Raw genomic sequence first — 24,967 nt, 5'->3', positions numbered from 1 at the left:
AGAACCAAATATTGAGTGAAAAATTTAAAAAAGGACATAACAACGGTAATACTCTCTATCAAATATGCGTGTTCATAGGAAAATGTATAGTTTTGGTGCTTTTATTGTTAAGCAGGAAAACAATTTTTAAATGAACTGGACATGCCACTCAAGTAAACTAGGAAAAAAAGCAATAATCCACATCCAAATAAAAATAGGAGGGAATAAAGATAAAATTGGAGATGAAAAATTAGGAAACATAAGAAGAGTAGAACTGATGAATAAATCTAAGAGCTCATTCTTGGAAAAGACCAATAAGATAAAGAATCATGTGATAAGAATAATCTTCTTCCCCCAAAGCAGAAAAACAAAAAAAAATTATATTCAACAAGAGGGGTAGGTAATGCAGAGGTAAGCATTTAAATATAAGAAATGTTTGTGCACCTCTAATATATTTGAACACCTTATTGAAACAGATGTTTTTCTATGAAAGGATACCATCACATTTTCTTAAGAAGTAAAATCCAAAATGGACTAGTATCCAAGGAAGAAATAGAAAAGCTGTATTCAAGGAAATTTTTATAAAGGAAAAGGAATAAGGGGAGATGTTTCCAGCTAGCTATTGAAATGTATTACTGGCACTTCAGTAAAGCTAGAGACAGAAAGCTCAGAAAAAAATTTGGCTCTAGTAGGAAATGTATTAAAGTGTTTGATAAGTGTTGAGTTTAACAAATCAATAAGAAAAAAAGAGAATATTCCAGTAGAAAAATCAATAAAAAGATAACGAATGCACAGTTTCAAAAAAGAACAAATATAAAAGGCCAATAAACATAAGAAACATGGTTTGAGTCCTGTTTAAAAACCTCACTAGTAATTAAATCAGAGATATTGATGACAAGATGACATTTTTGTTGTTCAGGTAGCCTGGACTTTGGAATTAGATACTTAGGTTCATGTCATCCTTGGCAATCTTCAGCATGTGATTTGGGGCATGTTGCTTTAATTTTCCAAGCCTCAGTTTTCTCACCCATAAAATAAGCATAATAATTCCTGACTCTTTGGACTGTTGTGAGGGTTAAATGAGAAAATTTATGCAGAAGTTTTTTTAATGCTATGCCTGGATCATTATGAGCAGTTAATAAATATCAGCTGCTAGTGTTATGTTAGTATTGATATATTTTGTCTATCGAATCAAAAAAAGAGTTAAAGGATAGTAAAACCCATTGCTGGTGAAGGTGTGAAAAAACGAGCTCTCACATACCGCCCTTTGCCTGGATGTGCTCTCAGAGAGTAGGGCCAATGTCTGACCTATTTATAGTTGTCGTGACATTTCTTTCTGATGTTTTCGCCCAGAATGCCTTCTGAAAATAAGAAGGAGTCAGCTAATCACCCCCCTCCCCATGAATCCTAACAAATGTGAACATAGACTTTTTTTCTTTTGGTGGGAGGTCAACTTTACAGTGGTTTCTGAAACTAAGCATATAATAAAATACACAATACGCTTTTTCAAACTCTCACACCTATTACGTAAATAACCAGTTTCCTTATTCTGAGGATAAAAAGAATTGCCAATTTTAGTTATAAAAATTACAGAGCTAAAGTTACATCTTGAACAGCGTAATCTGCTTTCTAAAATTTCTATGTATGTATTATGTCTCTGGATTTCAGACTGTTGCCCCTTGACATTTTGTAAGTTTGCATTTGTTTTCATTCGCCCATCTGTCACATTTTCCCCAAATATGATTATCTTGTCTGTGAGTATTCCTTAATAGACTATTATCTCATGGATAGATATCAATGTGGTCAGGATACAGATGCCACCCTTGGCAGGGGCATCGCTGAGAAATGAAATCAGATGCCTGTTGCTATGGACCAGTCGTCTTTCCCCACTGGGTCCGGTTTCCCTGGAGACAGAACATGCCTGCCCAGGTTGCATGGTTGACTAGGGGGAGTGGACACCAGGACCGGCAGCCACAGTGACATCTCATCTCTCAGGACTCCTGTGATGGTCTCGTGTCCACTCTGGGAAACAGAGAGGTCCCCTCTCTCTGCCCTGGTGGTGTCTCTCTTGCCACCAGGTCTTGTTTTGCTGGCTGCCTTGGTTCAGAGTCGACTGCTGTCCGCAGAGCTGGGGGTGGACAGTCCCTCTGCATCCCAGTCCATGTCTGGGGTTGCAGGAGGTTGTCACGGGAGCCGAGGGGAGCATCTTCCAGCAGCGCTGTCATCACAGAGCCCAGCCTGTGTGGAAGGAAGAGCCTGGTGTGTGGCTCTCCTGCTCGGCTTGGTGGTGATCACAGTAAAATGCAGAGCTTACAAGGTCCTGCGCCTGCTGTGACCTGCGCTAGCCCAGGAGCCTTGTCTGTCCCCAGCAGGTCCTCAGGAACGGAGTTACTGTCAACATCGTGCAGGCGACACAGGGCCCCAGACCACGCCTGTTGCCCCCACCCCACTCTGCCTCTCTGTTGTTTCTTTAAAATAATTAATTATATTTATTGTGGTGTAATTGACATGTAACATTATATTAGTTTCAGGTGAACAACATGATGACTCGATATTTGTATTTATTGCGAAATGCAGTGACCAACCCAAGTCTAGTTAACATCCATCACTGCACATGGTCACAAATTTTTTTCTTGTGAAGAGAACTTTTATGATCTACTCTCTTAGCTATTTTCATATACACAATACAGCATTATTAACTGTAGTCACCATGCTGTACATTACCTCCCCAGGACTTACTTATTTTATAACTGGAAGTTGCACCTTTTGACCCTCTTCACTCATTTCACCGAACTTCCTCAACCCTCACCTCTGGCAACCACCAATCTGTTCTCTGTATCTATAAACTCGTTTTGTTGTTTGTTTTGTTTTTTTATTTAAAATTCCACACACATATAAGTGATATCATACAGTATTTATCTTTCTCTGTCTGACTTATTTAATTTAGTATAATACCCTCAAGGTCTATCCGTGCTGTCACAAATGGCAAGATTTCTTTCTTTTTTAAGGCTGAGTAATATTGAATAATATTCTATTGTATGTGTGTGTGTGTTTTATATATAAGTGTGTGTGTGTTTTTCTTTATCCATTCATCCATTAATGTAGTGTTCCCCAACCTTTTTGGCACCAGGGACTGGTTTCGTGGAAGAGAATTTTTCCACGGACCAGCATGGGGAATGGTTTTGGGATGACTCAAGTGCATTACATTTATTGTGCACTTTATTTCTATTATTATTACATTGTAATATATAATGAAATAATTATACAACTCACCATAATGCAGAATCAGTGGGAGCCCTGAGCTTGTTTTCACTTGCCACTCACTGATAGGGTTTTGATATGAGTCTGCAAGCAATTGATTTATTATGGTCTCTGTGCCATCAAACCTCTCTGCTAATGATACTCTGTATTTGCAGCCACTCCCCAGTGCTAGCATCAGCGCCTCAGCTCCACCTCAGATCATCAGGCATTAGATTCTCATAAGGAGCGTGCAACCTAGATCCCTCACATGCACAGTTCACAGAAGGGTCCGAGCTCCTATGAGAAGCTGATGCCACCGCTGATCTGACAGGAGGCAGAGCTCAGGAGGTAATGCGAGCGATGGGAAGCAGCTATAAATACAGATGAAGCTTCGCTAGCTTGCCCGCCGCTCACCTCCTGCTGTGCGGTACCATCCGTGGCCTGGGGCTTAGGGACCCCTGCATTAATGGACACGTAGGTTGTTTCCATGTTTTGGCTATTGTAAATAATGCTGCAGTGAACATGGGGCTGCATATATCTTTTCAAGTTAGTGTTTTTGTTTTCTTTGGGTATATACACCAAAGTGGAATTGCTGGATCATATAGTAGTTCTATTTTTAATTTTTTGAGGAACCTCCATACTGTTTTCCATAGTGGCTTCACCAATTCACATTCCCACCAACAGTTCCCTTTTCTCCATATCCTCACCAATACTTGTTATCGCTTGTCTTTTTGATGGCAGCCATTCTGACAGGTGTGAGGTGATATCTCATTGTGGTTTTGATTTGCAGTTCCATGATGAATAGCGATGTTGAGCATCTTTTCATGTGTCTGTTTGGCCATCTGCATTTCCTCCAGAAAAATGTCTATTCAGATCTTCTGCCCATTTTAAAAATTGGATTGTTTGGGGGTTTTTGGTACTGAGTTGTATGCATTCTTTATATATTTTAGATACTAGCCCCTTACAGATACATGATTTGCCAATACTTTCTCCCGTTTGGTAGGGTGCCTCTTCATTTTGTCTGTGGCTTCCTTGGCTTGTGCCTGTCTGTTCCATGCTGCATGTGTTTTGGTGTGAACCCGTGCTCTTGGTGGAGGGCCAGACTCTGTTTGGATTGTACAACGTGGGGCACACAGGTTTCTGCAGGATAACAATGAGGAGGTGCCTCCACAACGGGAACATGGGGTTTCCTTCTCAGGGTGAAACGAGGAAGAATTGACATGGAATGAATGAGGCGAGGTGTCCACAGAGATGACCCTCTGAGAGACGGCCTTGAACCATGTGGCTGAGGAGGTTTAAGGTTACCCACGCCCACCCACAGCGGTCAGGATGTCTAGATTGTCAGGGAGAGATGACCAGAAAGATTGGACAGAACCACGGAGCTGAAATGTAATCATTTGTATTTTAACTTGAGATGAACGTTTGTTTCTTCCAGGGGGCTGATCTCTGTGGGCTGTTGTCTCTGGAGCCCTGGCCTAGGGGGGCTACCCCGAAAGCCAGACGTAGCCTTTCTGGGCGATGGAGCACCAGGCATGCTGGGCTAGCGCTGGCAGCGTCAGGTTGCCCGGCCTGTCCTGGTGCTGCATCCTGTGCTTTTCGGGCAGCTTCCTGGTTGCCTTGTACCTTCCCACGTGCCTCCTCCTGGCATGCGAGTCATAAAGATGCTGGGCAGCCTGGCCGCTGGGCAGCTCTCCTCTCCTGGTAACCAGCTCGTCGGTGCTCTGGCTGCTGCATTGACCTCTCATGGAATTAAAGAAAGATCCCGCAGGATGTGAGGACTGGATGGGAAGGGGCGGATGCTTCAGGACTGGGGGACATCCCTTCAGGAGGGGAGTCTTGGTGGCCAGGTTGCAGGGAAGGAAGGAAGGAACCCACTGCAAGGAGATAGAGCGGGGGTGGCCCCAGCCTGCCTGAGTTCACCGGGGTGGCCAACCTTGGCACTGACCGGCCTTTGAGGGTGGTGCCCCTGCAGGGGGTGAGTCTCTGGCGGGCTGGACCTGGGCCATCTGTCTCAGGGCAGGGGCAGTGCTTGCAGCCGGCATGATCCTAGGACCGCTGGTCACGAGACTCCCAACCGTCTGGGGGCTGTGAGGACAGGGCTGGCCGTAGTGCTGGTGGCCATGCACAGCCAGCGCTTTGCATCTGAGCCTCAGGGCACTGGGAGGGGAGTGGGAGCTCCCACCACACACGGCCGTGGCTCTGCTGCTTGAGGACCCAGGTGATCGTGACCCAAGGCCCAACATCAAGGGAACGGAAACAGCTTAGATGGTTTATCCTTGCCGGTTTCCCAGAATCATCTGTAGCCTCCCTGCTCATCTGCCAGCTCCAAGCTTGGTGGTTTGGACTTTCCCTGTAAGTTTGGGTGAGGTCCTGGGGTGGGTGCTGGTCTTCCTGGGACGTGGACCTCTGCTTCAATGTCTGTCATAGCCCACTGCATACCTGTGACTAGAGCATGAATGAGACAGGAATAAGCTTTCAGGGGCTTCAGCATTGTTCTTTAAGGCCCAAATGATACCCAGGCCCCTGGTGGATGTTTAAAGGTTGTCCGTGTTTCATCCGAGACCCAGTCTTTTTTTTTTTTTCAAGATTTTTTTTCGTTTTTGATGTGGACCATTTTTTTTTTAAGTCTTTATTGAATTTGCTACAATACTGCTACTGTTTTATATCTTGGTTCTTTGGCTGAAAGGCATGTGGGATCTTAGGTCCCCAACCAGGGATCGAACCCGCACCCCCTGCATTGGAAGGCGAAGTCTTAACCACTGGACCGCCAGGGAAATTCCCGAGACCCAGTCTTGGCGTGGGAGGGGAGCCCTGCGTTTGGTCCTGACTGTGCTGCCTAGAACCACTCGGACCTCAGTTTCCTCATCTGTTAGAGGAGGGGATTGCGAGGGCAGGAGCCCTTTCCAGGGTCTGGGGCCCCTTTGAGAATCTGATGAGGCTGTGGACCCGTCACAGACATGCTCACCTTTCTTAGGGCTGCATGGAGCCTCCCAGAGCCTGTTGGGCCTCCTGGCCTTGAGCTTTACTGATTGTCATGAGTGAGAGCTAGGTCACCAGGCTCAGCCAGGGGGACAGAGCTGGAGGCTGGGCTCTGGCCCTGAGGTCCATCTGCTGTGAGCCTCAGGTGGGAATTTCCGTTCCTGCTGTGAACTGAAGCCAGTGGTGTCTGTGACCCTGGCTTTCTTGCTGAGTACTGACAGAGCATAAATCAGGATAGACGTCTTTTCTGACAATTCAGTATTTCTTTTTTTTAACTCATATCTTCATGTTCACCCTGAACACTGAAGGATGTCCTTTAGTTCAGAGGTCACAGGAAACCAAGGCCCACGGGTGGCTGTTCGCCCCCAGATGTGTTATATTTAGCTCATGCAGTGTTTACAAATGTTTGTTTGCTAACACTTAAAACTTGGGAGAGTTCACAGTAAAATATGGATCACAAATCCTTTGGCAGAATTGGAAGATCTGGCTGCACGGGGTCTGGATTCTCGCAGAACAGCTAAAGGAAAGGCAGCTGGGCCCCTTCTACTGGAGGTGCTCCCTGGCTGCCACGGCCCCCTCGGTGACCTCGTCTTCGAAGGGCACTTCCTTGCCCCCCTGGGCGAGGGCTTTGGAACCTTGAGGCGGAGAGGGGACGCCTTCCTGAGTGCAGTGGCCCTCCCTCTCTGCGCCCGGTACTCTGCACGCACAGGCCCTGGCTCATTGGTGGCTCATTTGTCCTTCTCGGGCAGGTGGCGGGAGCAGGAGGGGAGCGTGCCCAGCAGTGCAGACTTGCAGCGGCTCTGGAGGTTCACCGAAAGGAATGCTTCCCAGTTTGATGACGTTCACTTACTTTGGTTCACGTTTTATGGATTTCGCAGGGAGAGAGATGGCTGCTGTTCAGCTGCAGAAGAGGGCGTGTTCCAGCTGCCCAGGGGGCTCCCCTGACTCCGTCACACCGCGGGTGGGGGGAGGGGCCGCACACACCTGTGGGGATGCTTGTTGCGCAGGTGGAAGCGGGGAGCAAAGCCTGTCCTGTCCAACGGGGACACCGGCTGCAGTGCTGGGCATAGAAGGTGGGGGTGGGTGCTGGTGGGCTGTCCTGCTCCCTCCTCCTCCTGCCCCCAGCCCTCACCCTTGCCCTCCTTCCCCCCCCCAAATCAGGGACCAAGGGTACCCACCTGCCAGTTGCTGCCTGTCCTCCTTCAGCAGATACTTATAGTGCATTTTCATTCCCTTTCTAGTCATCAAATGTAGGTGCTTGTAAGCTTAACCCTGAAATCTTTAAAAGCTAGAGAAAAGAGGAGTCTGATATGTATGTGTGCATGTGTATATGTGGGTATTTGTGTGCATGTGTGCACGTGTATGTATATTTTATATGTCTGTACATGTGTCTATGTGTGTATATGTTGGATATGTGTGTGTGTGTATAAGTGCATTTTTGGTACATGTGTGTAAGTGTGTATTTGTGTATGTATGTGTGTGTATTTGTGTGTATATGTATTTGTGTGTAAGTGTATATCGGTGTGTGTATGTGTAAGCGTGCATCTATGTGCATGTGTGTATTTGTGTATGTCTGTGTATGTGTATATGTGTAAGTGTGCATGCGTGTGTACATGGCTGTATACACACACAGACACACTCTGAAGGCAGAGCTGCCTAGTCTAAAGCATATTTAAGGTGGGTTTGGCGTCTTCCTCCTCTTCTATCCTCTGCTGAATTGTCACCACTGACATTAGACAATGAGGTTAGGGCCAGGGCTTCAGCAGTTAAGCGGTCCCTGGAGAGGGAGAGGAGGCCAGCGGTGCTGTCAGGAGAGCCTTGTTCTCTGTGGTGTTAATAGCGGGGTTCCAAGCTCTTGGAGGGGGGGGGACGCGCGGGATTAAGTGACTGCGGCTCACCCTCGGCTCACCCTCCCGTCGCTCCCGGGCTGGGATGCTCCTCCCGGCTGCATGCGCCTCCGTCTCTGCATCCTCCCGGCCCCGCCCTTCGGGGCTCCCACGGGGGCGCCTGTCCCCCCTTTGCGCCGTGTCCACTTCTGTCCCTGCCTGGAAGTGCCTCCCGGGGCGCTCAGCTGGAGGGACGGAGAGGGTCCCCGAACTCACATCTGGCCCCCGGGCGCCCTGCCCTCCCCGCGATGCCGAGCCTCGGGTGGCTGGGGCAGACGCTCGCTTTTTCAGAAGAAGGCGCTGGAGGACAAAGTGCGGACACACTGTCCAGGGGGTCCACGTGGCTGGTTTCGGGGAGCCGCGCAGCCCTGGGATCACCTATGTCTGCCCGTGTGGCCCGTGTGGAACCAAAGACCCGTAGCCAGTCTTTTAGGACCCTGTAAGATCATGCCTAGCAGTGGTTGCTGATGTAGAACAAAACATGATGTTTGTCAAATGACTGGATGAACCAGAGCAATTTGTAATGGTGACTTGGTATCAAGAAATGAGCATTAATTAGCAATTAAGCAATGAGCTAATCTAGGAAGAGGGTCAAAGGAAGGAATTGTTCAGCATCTCTGAGGGATTGTCTCATCTCACACACCTGGAAGGCACTCTCTTTGGCTGGCTGGCCACTCTCAGGACTGTTCAGGTGCATCCATCACCTGCCAATGCCCATCAGTTGATTGTGGCTTCCAGCAGTTTCTGGAAGGATTGAGAAGGATTTTTGAGGTGCATCTGGGCTGTGACATGATTGACTGGCAGTGTCAGCCGTGATGAGGGGAGGGGCCTGGCGGCCCCAGTGACAGGCATGTACCTACCACCCCTGGGTTGGCCTGCAGGGGTGGGGCTGTGTGTGAGAGAGGGAGGTGGTGAGTTGAGGGGAAGTTTGCCCTGGGGTGAGGCCTGAGAACATGCCCGCCCTGCTCACAGGCAGCGTGTATCCCGGGAACAGGACACACGGGCCCAGGGAGGCTGCACTTACGGCGAATTGGGTACCAGAAACGCAGCAAACGTGGGGGATGCGGGCTCCCCCTCGTCAGTCAGCTTTGCCCTATTCTGCCAGTATTATGAGCATGTTGTGATTTTCTGCGGTGTGTTTGTGAAGGGTTATTTAATTCAGCATCAGTTCTTTGCTCTTAGGCTCCTGGCGATTTAAAGAACTCCATTCTACACTTTCTAAAGCTGTGTTGAACATACGTAATACCACGCCCCTGCTGCTTGCTTGTAGAAAATCAGTGGTTTTAGCTCTTCCTTCTGAGTACCCATGGGCGTTGATTTTGGAAAAAGAGAGCAAAGTACTCCCATGGTGGTAAAGAGAATTCAAGCGTGGACAGAAATACAGAGGTGGCAATGTTGCCACGAGCATTCCTCACTGCAGCTGGGGTCTCAGGAGGGGCCCTGCTGGGTTCCTCCTGGGAGGTTTGAATTGAAGCCAGCCTTTGGGGCTGGAAGAAGACTTTTTTTTTTTTGCTTTTAATTTTGGTAAAATACACATAAGAAAAATTGACCATCTTCACCATTTTAAAGTTTACAGTTCAGTGGCATTAAGTACATTCACATTGCTCTGCAGCCGTCACCACCATCTGTCCATAGAACTCTTTTCATCTGGCAAAACTGCAACTCTGTCCCCATGAAACACTAACTCCCTACCCGCCTCTCCCTCAGCCCCTGGCACCCAGCATCTGCTTTCTGTCTTTAGGAATTTTACTCCTCTAGGGACCTCGTATAAGTAGAATCATACAATATTTGCTCTTCTGTGACTGGCTAATTTCACTTAGCATGATGTCCTCAAGGTTTGTCCATGTTGTAGCAGGTGTCAGAATTTCTGGGAAGGAGACTGTCAGGATGGGAGGGGGGCCACCCAGGACAACCCCCCCCTTACCCAGCTCCGGTGTCAGCCCCATCCTGGCTTGAGCCTGGGGGAAAAAATGTCTCCCAGCCTTCGGCCAAGCAGGGTTGCTGAAATGGCCTTTGTGCAGGTCCTATGAGAGGTATGACCTTAAACTAGAAGAAATTTTAAAAAAATTGATATTTGCACTGTTTTGGTATAGGCTCACAGTTGCTGGAGTCCTGAACTAGGGTTATATAAGAAAATCTTTACATATTCAACAGTTTCAAAACAGAGTTAATCGTCATCTGACTGTAAGCAAATGATCTATTTGTTGGTTAATGATTAGGACTGTATTTTAAAATAATGTTCAAAGTTTAATAAAAATGCATTCCAAATAATAATTGAGAAAAAAACTTAAGACACAGTTGAAGGTTTGTTAATTAGTATAATCAACTCTACAAATATCCACTCGGATTGTTTATCTGTCTTCCCTTCTATTAATCGCTCACTTTTGAGTGTGATTGGTGGTCCAGCACTGCACATCAGACCCCACCTCAAGGATCAGCTTGTAAAACGGATGTTTGCCAGGTTGGAGTTTCTCAATTATAGTATGTTCACTATACATTTAGAAATATTTATGGCTTCACAATTTTGTAAACTTTCACCAATCCATCAGTAGTTGGAAGGGGTTTGCTCCTGGTACTGGAAACACTGTTGTTCTAGGTCCTTTGGGGGATAAAAGCAAAGCAGTGATGATTTTTGCATTTGGAGGAGCGCACGCCATCTGTCCTCAGGAGAAGGAGTGATGGGGGTCTAGAGCGGTGTGGGGTCTCAAGGCAGTGGTTCAACATCCGGATGCCGGTGAATGGTTGTAGGCAGGAGCAATCGTAAGAGGCTTCAAGGAGGAGGCGTGCTTGAGCCGGGTGTGGTAGATGGATGGGGTTTGTCCAGTGGAGAGTGGAGAAGGGCAATGGGGTGTGGGTGTCCTGAATGTGGGGTGTGGGAGAGGAAGAAACAGTGCATTTAAAAGTGAGTGAGTCACTGCAGAATGGGCCTCTGGGAGGGAGCAGAGCCGGACGGTTCTGTGCCTGGCAGTTCAACTTCAAATCTTAAGGGTAATGATCCTGGTCCTATAAGGAACGACATGATGAAAGCAGGATGATGTGATTGTTTCACGCTGAGATCCCTGCATTTAATCCCTCTGACCCAGCCTCAGGGAGGGCCTGTAACTGGGACAGGAAGACTCGGTGGTCCTTTCCTTAGCATTTTAGCCAAGCCGCCTCCCTGCAAGCAGGGTCATACTTTATTCTGGACATTTGGTCTCTGAGGGTGACAGTGATGTTTTGCCACAACCTGTCCCTGTGTAGTGGGGGATGGACTGACCACAAGTCTGGCAGTTACCGTTTTGGCAACTGCTTGGATTTGAACTTTGGGTGGGAAACTCCCTGGGCACATCTCCAAAGAATGGCTTTTCCACCTGTCCGTGGCTCATGTCAGAAACCTACGAAGTATCTTCCCCCCCACCGTCCCGCCCCAGTGTATTTATTTATTTACTTTTTATTTTATAATGGAGTACAGTTGATTTACAATGTTGTGTTAGTTTCAGGTGTACAGCAAAGTGATTCAGTTACGCATATACACATATCTGTTCTTTTTAAAATTCTTTTCCCATTTAGGTTGTTACAGAATATTGAGCAGAGGTCTTTGTTGGTTATCCATTTTATTTTATTTTTTTTTAACATCCTTATTGGAGTATAGTTGCTTTACAGTGTTGTGTTAGTTTCTGCTGTTTAACAAAGTGAGTCAGCTATATGTATACATATATCCCCATATCCCCTCCCTCTTGCATCTCCCTCCCACTCTCCCTATCCCACCCCTCTCGGTGGTCACAAAGCACCGAGCTGATCTCCCTGTGCTATGCGGCTGCTTCCCACTAGCTATCTGTTTTACACTTGGTAGTGTATGTATGTCCATGCCACTCTCTCACTTCGTCCCAGCTTACCCTTCCCCCTCACCATGTCCTCAAGTCCATTCTCTACGTCTGCATCTTTATTCCTGTCCTGCCCCTAGGTTCTTCAGAACTTTTTTTTTTTTAGATTCCATATATATGTGTTAGCATACGGTATTTGTTTTTCTCTTTCTGACTTACTTCACTTTGTATGACAGACTCTATCTAGGTCCATCCACCTCACTACAAATAACTCAATTTTGTTTCTTTTTATGGCTGAGTAATATTCTATTGTATATATGTGCCACATCTTTACCCATTCATCTGTCGATGGACACTTAGGTTGCTTCCATGTCCTCGCTATTGTAGATAGTGCTGCAGTGAACATTGTGGTACATGACTCTTTTTGAATTATGGTTTTCTCACAGTATATGCCCAGTAGTGGGGTTGCTGGGTCATATGGTAGTTCTATTTTTAGTTTTTTAAGGAACCTCCATACTGTTCTCCATAGTGGCTGTATCAATTTAAATTCCCATCAACAGTGCAAGAGGGTTCCCTTTTCTCCACACCCTCTCCAGCACTTATTGTTTGTAGATTTTTTGATGATGGCCATTCTGACCGGTGTGAGGTGATACCTCATTGTAGTTTTGATTTGCATTTCTCTAATAATTAGTGATGTTGAGCATCCTTTCATGTGTTAGTTGGCAATATGTATATCTTCTTTGGAGAAATATCTATTTAGGTCTTCTGCCCATTTTTGCATTGGGTTGTTTGTTTTTTGACATTGAGCTGCATGAGCTGCTTGTATATTTTGGAGATTAATCCTTTGTCAGTTGCTTCATTTGCAAATATTTTCTCCCATTCTGAAGGTTGTCTTTTCGTCTTGTTTATGGTTTCCTTTGCTGTGCAAAAGCTTTTAAGTTTCATTAAGTCCCATTTGTTTATTTTTGTTTTTATTTCCATTTCTCTAGGAGGTGGGTCAAAAAGGATTTTGCTGGGATTTATGTCATAGAGTGTTCTGCCTATGTTTTCCTCTAAGAGTTTGATAGTGTCTGGCCTTACATTTACGTCTTTAATCCATTTTGAGTTTATTTTTGTGTATGGTGGTAGGGAGTGTTCTAATTTCATTCTTTTACATGTAGCTGTCCAGTTTTCCCAGCACCACTTATTGAAGTGGCTGTCTTTTCTCCATTGTATATTCTTGCCTCCTTTATCAAGATAAGGTGACCATATGTGTGTGGGTTTATTTCTGGGCTTTCTATCCTGTTCCATTGATCTATATTTCTGTTTTTGTGCCAGTATCATACTGTCTTAATTACTATAGCTTTGTAGTATAGTCTGAAGTCCGGGGGCCTGATTCCTCCAGCTCTGTTTTTCTTTCTCAAGATTGCTTTGGCTATTCAGAGTCTTTTGTGTTTCCATACAAATTGTGAAATTTTTTGTTCTAGTTCTGTGAAAAATGCCATTGGTCGTTTGATAGGGATTGCATTGAATCTGTAGATTGCTTTGGGTAGTATAGTCATTTTTACAATGTTGATTCTACCAATCCAAGAACATGGTATATCTCTCCATCTGTTTGTATCGTCTTTAATTTGTTTCCTCAATATCTTATAGTTTTCTGCATACAGGTCTTTTGTCTCCTTAGGTAGGTTTATCCCTAGGTATTTTATTCTTTTTGTTGCAGTGGTAAATGGGAGTGTTTCCTTAATCTCTCTTTAAGATTTTTCATCATTAGTGTATAGGAATGCAAGAGGTTTCTGTGCATTTTGTATCCTACTGCTTTACTAAATTCATTGATTAGCTCTAGTAGTTTTCTGGTAGCATCTTAAGGATTCTCTATATGTAGTATCATGTCATCTGCAAACAGTGACAGTTTTACTTCTTGTTTTCTGATTTGGATTCCTTTTATTTCTTTTTCTTCTCTGATTGCCATGGCTAAAACTTCCAAAACTATGTTGAATAATAGTGGTGAGAGCAGGCAACCTTGTCTTGTTCCTGATCTTAGTGGAAATGGTTTCAGTTTTTCCCCATTGAGAACAATGTTGGCTGTGGGTTTGTCATATATGACCTTTATTATGTTAAGGTAGGTTCTCTCTATGACTACTTTCTGGAGAGTTTTTATCATAAATGGGTGTTGAGTTTTGTCAAAAGCTTTTTCTGCATCTATTGAGATTATCATATGGTTTTTTTCCTTCAGTTTGTTCATATGGTGTATCACATCCACCATCACCCTGATACCAAAACCAGACAAAGATGTCACAAAAAAGGAAAACTGTAGGCCAATATCACTGATGAACATAGATGCAAAAATCCTCAACAAAACACTAGCAAACAGAATTCAACAGCACATTAAAGGATCATACATCATGATCAAGAGGGGTTTATCCCAGGAATGCGAGGATTCTTCAATATATGCAAATCAATCAGTGTCCTATGAGGCATCTTGATTCCTCCTTTTCCTTCACCCCGCCCCTCGGCTCTGCCTGCCAGACACACCCTGCTGGCCCCCCGTCTCCATCCTCTGCACCTTCCTTGCTAGTCCCTTCGCTGTCTTTCCTGCCCTTCTGCACACTTCTATGCCCAGCAGCAGAGACATAAACCAGCCTCCTCACTACCCTGCATAAACTCTCAGCGTGCCCTGTGGTCCTGGGAGACCTTTCCCCACTCAGCTCATGTTGATTTTCCTGACCCCCACCTCTGGGAAGAATCTCCCTCTCCCCCCTCAGTAGCTCCAGAACCTATACAGCCAACCCGTGCATCCCTTCAGTGGTCTCACCAACCCCCCCACCTCCTTCTCAGAGCTCCCCTTCCGCAGCACCCAGCCTAAAGGAGCCCTCAGCTGCCGCCCTGCCCCCTGCATTGCATTCATCACTCTGTGAGCTGTCTTGTCTGTTTCCTCCTGCATCTTTAGTACCTGTTTCTCCTAGTTTCTTGGTGACCACCCGCATCTGTCTTGTTTACAGCCGACTCTCCAGCACATAGAACAGCACCTGGCACTCAGTAGATATTTGTTGGATAAATGGATGGACCTAACATTTCATCAACATTGGGCACATCCAGGCCCGGCCTAATCTAGTATCAGTGATCTCAGATCCCACGTCCCAAACAAACAAACAAAGAAAACACCTACTTCCATGAGACCTTTCTGACTCTGAAAATTGTTAGGTGTACCACTGATGTCTCTAAAAGGGGAAGCCTGTTTGGTGTTAATACTAATTAAGTGTTAGTATTAGGCAATTCGTTTTTGTTTTAAACTGATAAAATTTTCCTTTTAAATTTAAAGAATTTAAAAATTATTTAGATATGACTATCATCCTGAAGAACTCATGATTATATCAAATATCTTCATTTTTCTTTAGTTTGTTGATGATATTTATAATGGATCATAAAATTGAGATATCGAAGAATTACAAAGTGAGGGTGCAACGAGCGTGTACTCAGCATTGCCTGGCTATGGTAAAAACTGAATAAATGTCAGTCTTTCCTTTTATTGCTGCTGTTATTCTTATGTTGTGGGATATTAGGTTTTTATAGTTCAGTTAAATCACTCCTCTGCAGAACGCAGGGTGCCATCCGGGATATTTCTGATTTGGGAGTATCTCGTCTCCTGGAGCCAGTGATGGGGCGCTCCGTGGTCAGGCAGAGCTAACTGACCCAAATCTGACTTTGCAGTGACTCTCCTTTCCTGCTTCTTCCTGCAGAGCTGGGAAAATTCCTTACTCCCCTTTTCACATCAAATCCTTCAAGTGGAGAAACCACTTCTGCACCCCATTCCCTGCAAGGCTTTTTGTTCTCCTTGCACATTCAAAGGCTTGTCACCCACTTTTTGTCTGGCGCTTTCTGGATGTCTTATCCTTCTGGACATGGCAGGGCGGGGTGACAGCCGGTGACTGTTTCCGCTGTGGTATGGGCAGCTGCCAGCTGCGTAGCCCGCTGCCTTCAGGGGAGCTGGTGGCCACCCAGAACCTCACGCTTTCTTCGTTTGTCGGTGGTCTGCTGCTCTTGGCATTTTACGAATTTTGGTATCAAAATGCGGAGCATTTGCAACACTGCTGAGTTCCTCTGTTCACTTTAAAAGTTAGCATTCTAGACTGTTGAGATGATCTCATCTTGGTTTGGGGTGTGGCCCTTCAAAGCACAGGCTGATGTCATATCCCTCATGTTCTTGAACCTGTAACTGTCCACTATCCAGGCCAGGCCAGTGCTTACTCGGGGCCCGGGACCCCTGCCTCCATCTCTCCAAGGCCATGCAGTGGGGGGCTGCTCCGGCCATGTGTTAACATCTTGCTGAAATAAAGACCCTTATCTCCTTAGCATTCCTCTAATCCCCCAATCTCCTGACCTTATTAAAAAGGAAAGCAAGATGGGTTTGGCCTGGCACTTCTTCCCCAGTACTCAGGAGCCTTCTGCTTGGATAATCCCCTCTCGTCTGCCTGTGATTGACACCGGGCTTATTGGCGTGCAGCTTCCTCAATTTGCTTTTCTTTTCATCTCCGCTGCTTCCCATTATGTTTTTAAATTAATATTAAAAAATCCGTCTAGTGCACAACAGAGTGCAAGTCAAACAGTGTTGACAGGCTGATAATGAAAACAGCTGCCCCTCCCACCCTGGGCATGCACACCCCAGCCCCAGGGAGCCGCTTCAGGTCTCTTCCTCGTTTGCTTTTATTCCAGTTTTATGGAAAAAAATGACATTTGTTATTATTTTTTACTGTGGTAAAAGATCCATAACATGAAATTCACCATCTTAACCATTTTTAAGTGCACAGCTCAGTGGCATTCAGTACATTCACATTGTTGGATGGGCCTAGAGATTATTATACTAAGTGAAGTAAGTCAGACAGAGTAAGACAAATACCATATGATATCACTTATATGTGGAATCTAAAACACAACACAAAGGAACTTATCTACGAAACAGAAACAGACTCACAGACATAGAGAACAGACTTCTGGTTGCCAAGGGGGAGGGAGGTAGGGGAGGGAAGGACTGGGAGTTTGGGATTAGCAGATGCAAACTAGTATATATAGGATGGATGAACAACAAGGTCCTACTGTATAGCACGGGGAACTATATTCAATATCCTGTGATAAACCATAATGGAAAACAATATGAAAAAGTATATATATATATATATATATATATATATATATATATATATATATATACATAATATATAAAACAATCACTTTGCTGTTCAGCAGAAATTAACACAACTTTGTAAATCAGCTATACTTCAAGAAAATTTTTTTAAAAAACGACATTCACTGATCTATATTTCTGTTTTTATGCCAATCCCATACTGTCTAGATTACTGTAGCTTTGTAGTATAGTCTGAAGTCAGGGACCCTGACTCCTCCAGCTCCGTTTTTCTTTCTCAAGATTGCTTTGGCTATTCGGGGTCTTTTGTGTTTCCATACAAATTGTAAAATTTTTTGTTCTAGTTCTGTGAAAAATGCCATTGGTAATTTGATAGGGATTGCACTGAATCTGTAGATTGCTTTGGGTAGTATAGTCATTTTCACAATATTGATTCTTCCAATCCAAGAAATTGGTATATCTCTCCATCTGCATAAAATAGACAACTGATGGGAACCTACTGTATAGCACAGGGAACTCTATGTAATGCACTGTGGTGACCTAAATGGGAGGGGATGCCTGTATGTATATGGCTGATTCATTCTGTTGTTTAGTGGAGGCTAACACAACATTGTAAAGCAACCATACTCGAATAAAAATAATAACAATAAAAAACCACTACATTCACATTGCTGTGCAGCCATTACCTTTCCAGGCCTTTCTCATCTTGCAGAACTGACACCCTGCACCCATTAAACACTCACATCCCATTCTCCCCTCCCTCCAGTCCCTGGGAACCACCACTGGACTTTCCATCTCTATGAATTTGATTGCTCCGGGGACATCAAAGAAATGGGATCAAACAGTATTAGTTCTTTTGTGACTGGCGTGTTTCACTCAGCGTGGTGTCCCGCAGGTTCATCCACACTGTAGCACATGTCAGCATTTCCTTCCTCTTTAAGGCTGAAAAATATTCCGTTGTATGCGTAGACCATACTTGGCTTATCCATTCATCTGTTGATGGACACTTGGGTTGTTTCTAGCCTTCAGCTGTTGTGAATAAAATGCTGCTATAAACGTGGGTGTTCAAATATCTTTTCAAGTCCCTGCTTTCAATTCTTTGGGGTGTATACCCAGAAGTGGGATTGCTGGATCATGTACAGTTATCATTTCTTCATTTTTATAACTGACTTTGTCTTGTTCTCAGACTCATTGTTCACTGGGTAGCAGGAAAAAAAATCTAAAATTTGTCAGTCGATGGTGTCTCAGTATTTTGATCATCTATTTATTTGTGGTTATCGATCTGTTTTAAAGTTTGATTCAGATACGGTTTACAGGCTACACCATTGATTCATTGTAAGTGTTCATCTCAGTGGTTTTTAGTAAATGATGCAGTTGGGTGACCAGCACCACAACCCTGTTTTGGAACACTCCCATCCCCCAAGCAGCCTCCTCCAGCCTGCTGAAGGTAAGTCCCTGCGCCCAGGCTTCCTCTCAGCCCTGGGCGCTCAAGCACACATCCCCTATTTCTGCACATGCCCTCAGCACGGTGGGCACCCCGCAGCCTGCCTTCCAGATTCCTGGTGGTTCAGACCCCACAGCCTCCTGAACTCTGCGAGGGGTCAGCCTGTGCCTCCAGCTCCCCCTCCCACCCCCGCAGCTGCCAGCTTACCCTCTCGTGTCTGTGTTTAGGCTTTAAACATGTGTTGGATCCTCTTACCCAGGGTCACACTTACCCATCTCCTGTCCCTGGGGCTCTGTGCCTGTGAGGTTTTGGGGCAGAATAGAGGTGGAGAAGGTCAAGTTATCACTTTTAACCAGAATTTTCTACTCTTCATTATTTTAAAAAACTATCAAAGAGGATTAGAAACTATATATCTATTAGAATTCTCTATCTCTTTTATTGTAAAGGGTTCTAATTGGTTGGAATTTCTTTTTTACCACGATAAGCTGCAGCCACCATTTGCCCAATGCCTGCCTGCATTTGGGACACAAGGGGTCACACCTCAAAGAAAAGGGTTGCTTTGCCAAAAAGGTAGTGATGGAACTCTTAGTGATCCCAAGAACTCGCTGAGTACACTAGTCACTTGGCCATCACTTGCCCTCTATCCAGTTGTATTATTAAGAATACCAAATGAAAAACAGCATGGGAGCCTTAAAATATTACAGAATTACCATATGAACAAGTGATTCCAATTCTGAGTATATACCCAAAAGAATTGAAAGCAGAGACTCGAAGAGATATTTATTTGCACACCCATGTTCATAGCAGCATTATTCACAATAACCCAATTGTCCATCAGCAGATGAATGGGTAAACAAAATGTGGTCTTTACAAACAATGGAATATTATTCAGCCTTTAAAAAGGAAGGGAATTCTGGCACATGTTCCAACTTGGATGAACCTTGAGGACGTTATGCTAACTGAAATAAACCAATCACAAATGGGTAAATACTGTACAATTCCATTTACACGAAGTACCTAGAGGAGTCAAATTCAGACACAGAAAACCACACTGGTGGCTGCCAGGGGCCGCGGGGGGCGGGGGGAGGCGATGGGAAGTTGTTCTTTAAAGGAGACAGAGTTTCAGTTTTACAAGATGAAAAGCATTCTGGAGATTGTAATGTGAATGGACTTAACGCCCCTAAACCGTAACCTAAAAACGATTAAGATGGTAAATTTTGTGTTCTATGTACTTTACTACAATTTTTAAAAAAACCCAGCAAATGAATAATTAGTTCATTTGGGGTAAAATATTGGTATACTTTTGGATCATCAAAAATTTTGGGCGGGGTGACTTCCCTGGCGGTACAGTGGTTAGGAATCCACCTGCCAACGCAGAGGACATGGGTTTGAGCCCTGGTCTGGGAAGATCCCACATGCTGAGGAGCAAGTAAGCCCGTGCGCCACAACTACTGAGCCTGCGCTCTAGAGCCCACAAGCCACAGCTGAGACCGTGTGCCACAACTACTGAAGCCCGAATGCCTAGAACCCATGCTCCGCAACAAGAGAAGCCACCACAATGAGAAGCCCGCGCACTGCAACGAAGAGTAGCCCCCGCTCACCGCAACTAGAGAAAGCCCGCATGCAGCAACGAAGACCCAATACAGCCAAAAATTAATTAATTAATTAATTTAAAAAAAATTGGGAGGGGGAACCAACTCATATTTTCTGATTTTTTTGATACTGGTATAAGCCTTGACTTGGAGCACAGTCTCAACTATTACATTTGGCTAACAAACTTCTGTGACAGTTGAATTAAATAAAGTTGGCATTTATAAAATGAAGGGAAATAAAGGATAGCGGGGTTTTCTGTGACAATACAAGGCAGTAAATTTACAAAATAGGACAGCATCAGGCATGTCCAACATTCATGAAAATAGGTAAAAACACATTTCTTGCAATCAGCCTAGTGTTGTCAATATAGTTATTGTCTTGAGAAAATCCCATTTGTAGAAAATAAATGCTATAGAGCGAGGCACATAAAGTTGTAACTGGACAAGTTTTTCCATTAAGTGAAAGCTAGAAAGAGATCAGAAAATAACTGAAAAGCTGAGTAGCTTTATTTCTTGTCAATTTAGTGCTCCTCAGAAGACTTAACTTCTAGGTGTTATTCACCACTAAGTGCTTATTAATTGGGAAAGTGAGGCTGGTGGCTTGGACGTTCGCTCCTCACCTGGTGGTCAGCCAGCATCTGTAGTTTTCCAGTGAGTGTGTAGAGGTTTTAGCTTAGAAGAAGCCTGACAATCTTTTTGTAATTGCTAAATATCTCAAATATGTCAATGACTTGACTCTAGTTAGACATGCTAATTTAAGAATTGCAACTGACACGTGGATGGTTTCCTATTTTTTGGAATTGAACTGTTAGTCTGAAGCCATTGTCTTTAGGTATTTATACTTAAGATAGGAAAGTAGATCACTTTACAACTTTTGATGAAGGCTGGTCACATATTAACGTGGCTCTGATGGCATTTGTGCCAATCCAGGGACTGAATTGAGAATTGTGTTAACAGAAGACACCGCACAAAGGTTGGATTCCCCAGCACAGAGCGAGGGCAGGGGGCCCGTCACCTTCCTGGGCCGAGAGCCTTGCTGCATAGGTGCGGGGGGTGAGTCACTCGGGAAAGCTAAGTCTCCGTGGGACCCCGGCTTCACCACCTCCTGGCCTTGCCACTCCACCCACGTCCCTTAACCGGTCTGAACGCCATTCTCTGCGGGGTGATAAGTCCTTGGTCATCATGATAATCCTCACATACCCTAATGTATGACTTCTAGTTTGATTAACATACTGTACCTATGAAAACTTAAGAAACGACTGTTTCTTATAGTAACGGTGAAGAGTACCTAATGAGGCCAGCGGTCCTGCCCAGCTCCCTTCACCCCCTGGCACAGCGCGCCTGGCCTCCAGGAGGATGATGGGGACTCACCGTTCTCGCCTAGGGAATGTTGCAGCAACAATTTTATGGTGCTATCACCCCAGCGTAGCATGTCCCTCCCTCCCCATCATTCTAGTTTGTTTCGAGCTTACATGCTGAGCAAACTCCTGGGTTGGCCAGAAGAACCAGGGCTGGGTTGGCCAGAAGAACAGCGGTGGGTGGAGGCCGGCTGTGCACCGCATAGCGAGTGGTGGAGACGGCAGTTTCTTGGGACCCCTGTCGATCGAATGTACCAGAGACAGAGGCCGTGGGTGCCCTGGCCCCGCACCTGGGAAAGTGTAAGTGCAGACACCTTTGAAAATCCACAACTCCGGGTACAGTAAACGTGGGTCTGGACGAGGCTCTTTGTTTGAGGAAGAGCAAGCTGAGAAAAAGTACTGTGGCATCTAAGAAAAAAACATACTGCTGCATGAAAGAAAAGGGGTGTCTTCCTTAAGAATCAAGAGAAAGTGAACAAGAGTAAGAGCCAGAGAAAACATTGTATTACATAGTCATCTCCCTCAGTAGGGAGTTTGCCCTTTTTATATGAAAGTGTATTCCTAGCTCTGATCGTTTAAACATTACGGCACTGGGAGAAGTTGGGCAGACCTGGGGTCCAGAGGAGGGGTGACCATGACCTTGGCTCACTCCTGGGGACGCCTCCAAGGCTGAGCAGGGGCTTGGGTGGGCTCGGATTGCTGTCCTGCTCTGTGGTGCCCGAGGCTCCGACTCCGGGCTCAGGACCTACGCTTTGGGGCTGAGACCAGACACCCCCTTCCTTCAGGTCTGGGAAAGCCACTCCCCCCACCCACAGGTTACGGGTGAGAGGTTCCTGTCTGGCCGCCAACTTGCTGCATGGAGTTCAGGGTTTGTGTGGTCCACGTTGGTGGGAAACAAGGTCAGACTGCAGATCTGGGTTCTGAGTAGCCCCTGGGGCATCTCTCAGGTGTACCTGCCTCTTGCTGATTGTTGGGGAGGGGACGAGGGTCCGTGGGGACATGAAGAGAGGAGGGGAGCTTGGCCAGAACAACCTCTGCCCTTAACCCATGAGTACAGTCACAGGGATACATAAGAACAGGCGCAGTGAAGCACACGGCAGCAGAATTGGGCCCTGGTGTCAGCACCCACAGGACGGGCATTAATCAGGGCTCAGGGCTCTCTCTGACCCCTTTGGCGCCTCTGCCCCGAGTGCCTGAGTCAATTCTGGTGCAGATTTCCTGCAAAGCCTCGGGGCCGGGGCCACTGTCTTGAACGGTACAGCTGCTTCCCAGGGTGGGAGGTCTGCCAGGGATGAAAGACCGGGGAAGGGTTTGTGCCCTTACTGACCTCAGGGCCGTGAGCAGGTCCCGTAGATCAGGGCTCCACTCATTTTCACGTTTTAATTTCTAAACTTTTAGGATCAAAGCTGATATTCACCACAATGTAAGGAAGCCAAGAAGTCAGTTTCTTAGCCTACCCACGGCTGCTAAGAATCAGTGACTGGACATGGACAGCCAGGCGTGCTGGCCTCTTGTATCTCTGCTGCTGGGAGTTGCACTGGCTGTGACACCTCCTGGCCTTTGAGATCCCTCTCTTGCCACTTCCTAAGAGTTCTGGGGAAGGCAGGTCTTGGAGTGGTTTGGGGATGCTGTGTCCATGACAGACTGTTTAAATAGCAGAGGGGTCAGTGCTCCACCTATGGTCTCTTCCCATGTTACCTAACAAAACATTGTTTGCCCACTTGTTTTGAAGAGCTAACGTTGAATGATCCCCCAATCAAACTGATTCTTATCTCTTCATCAAACTCACTTCTTAGTGTATCTGTTCAGACTTTCTGCTCTAACCACAGAAATCTGCTCATTGTACATGAGTTATTCCTTCCTGCTTGCTGCCTTTGCACACACCCTCTCTTTGCTAAATCTTATGCCTCAAAAATCTGAAAACCCTCCTCCAGGAAGTCTTCCGTGATTGCCCTCAGGGACTCCTAAGCTCCCCTTAGCCATTAAGTTGCTTGTATTGTGTTAGTTTGTGTTTGTGTGTATTTGAAATACAATCCACAGAGGTTTTGTGTGGGACTGTCCCCCATAAGGTTGTGAGCATGGAGAGCAGGCCTTGTGCCATCTCTGCCTGCACCCTGCCCATCCCCCTACAGTGCCTGCTGCTGCCCGTGGAGAGAGCCTGTGGTGTTTGACCGCTGACTGATGGAGAGACTTGGAATGGGTTTAGTGTTGATTTCAGAGGACAGTGCCTTGGGGTCCTCCCTCCCTCAGGTAACGGCAACTGTCTCTACCTCTTCCACCTGCTGGTCTTAGATTCATATCCCTGTTCTTCTCTGACACCTTCCCTGCAGTTGGATTAATGAGAGTTTGTCCTGGCTTGCCCCAGCAGAAGAGCATATAATAGTATCCTGGCCCAAATTAAAACAGAACTCATATGGTATTGGTTCAAGGTTTGCTAATATACAAACAGAAGTGATGAATGGAAATGATATCCTACAATCCTCTAGATTCTAATATATGAAAACAAGGTACTGCAGTTTTGTGCAGAAAGGAGCACTGGCTGAGTGGCAGAACATTAAGTTAGGTCCTCACCTAGCATCATACACCACAGTAAGTTTCCAGTGGATAACGTAAAAAGTAAAAGCATAAATGCACTGCCAAGAAATATGAGTGGCCGTCTAATTGAGCCCTAAAGAATAACAGTAGTGGTAATGAGAATGGCAGCTCTGTCAGTCAGCAAGTGCTGCATGACAAACCACCCCGGAACTTCCCAACAGCAACTCATTCAGCCCGTGAGTTGGGGTGGGAATGTGTGCTGGGTGTAGCCGGGTGGCTCTCTAGTTGGGCCCACTCAGGGGTCTGCAGGGCTGGCCTCCTGCATGTCTAGTGGGGCTGGTTGTCAGCTGGGGGCACATCAGGGGTCACTTGGCCACGTGGTCTCAGCCCTGCAGGGGGCGCTCCTTCGCAGGGTGGTGGTGGGTTCTGAGAGTAGCAAGAGGGCAAGCCCCGATGTGCAGGTGCCTTTCAGGTCTCTGCCTCACCTGTGCCTCTGCTTTCTTGGTCTAAGCAACTTAACAGTCAAGCCCAGCTCCAGGCGGGGAGAAGGACTCCGTCTTTTCATGGGAGGAGTGGCCGTCCGCTAGACTATTTTGCAATCTGCCACAGGCACTCTTCTGAGTACCTTCCGTGTATCATGTGTTAGTTATCTCCTGCTGCATAAAAAACCCCCCCTAGACTTAGCAGCGGAAAACAACCAACGCTCGTACGTCACAGTTTCTGTGGGTCAGAATCTGGGCACGGCTTGTCCGGGTCCTCGGGTCAGGGTCTCCCAGGGTGCAGTGAAGGTGTCAGCCGGGGCTGCGTCATCTCGAGGTGCTGCCCGGGGAGGGCAGGGGGACCTGGGTTCCAAGCTCACTCGGAGGCTGTGGGCAGGCCCCTGGGCACTCCTCAGGCTGGACCGGAAGGGGTTCCATGTGAACACCAGGAGACGGGTCGTTCAGGGCCAGCTACCAGATTGTCTGCCATACTGACCTCATGTAGTGAATGCACTCTCATTATCTTCCTTTTTCAATCAAGGCAATTGAGGCA

General features: G+C 46.0%; 1 protein-coding gene across 13 annotated transcripts in view; it reads left to right on the top strand.

Annotated features, from left to right (window-relative positions):
- ENTREP2 (endosomal transmembrane epsin interactor 2) overlaps positions 1–24,967 on the top strand; it is a 398,164-nt gene that overhangs the window by 109,645 nt on the left and 263,552 nt on the right. The window lies entirely within an intron of this gene.

This window comes from Balaenoptera physalus (genome assembly GCF_965194825.1).
Source record: "Balaenoptera physalus genome assembly, chromosome: 2".
Taxonomy (NCBI): Eukaryota; Metazoa; Chordata; class Mammalia; order Artiodactyla; family Balaenopteridae; genus Balaenoptera; species Balaenoptera physalus.
This window is presented reverse-complemented; position numbering and strand designations above follow the sequence as displayed.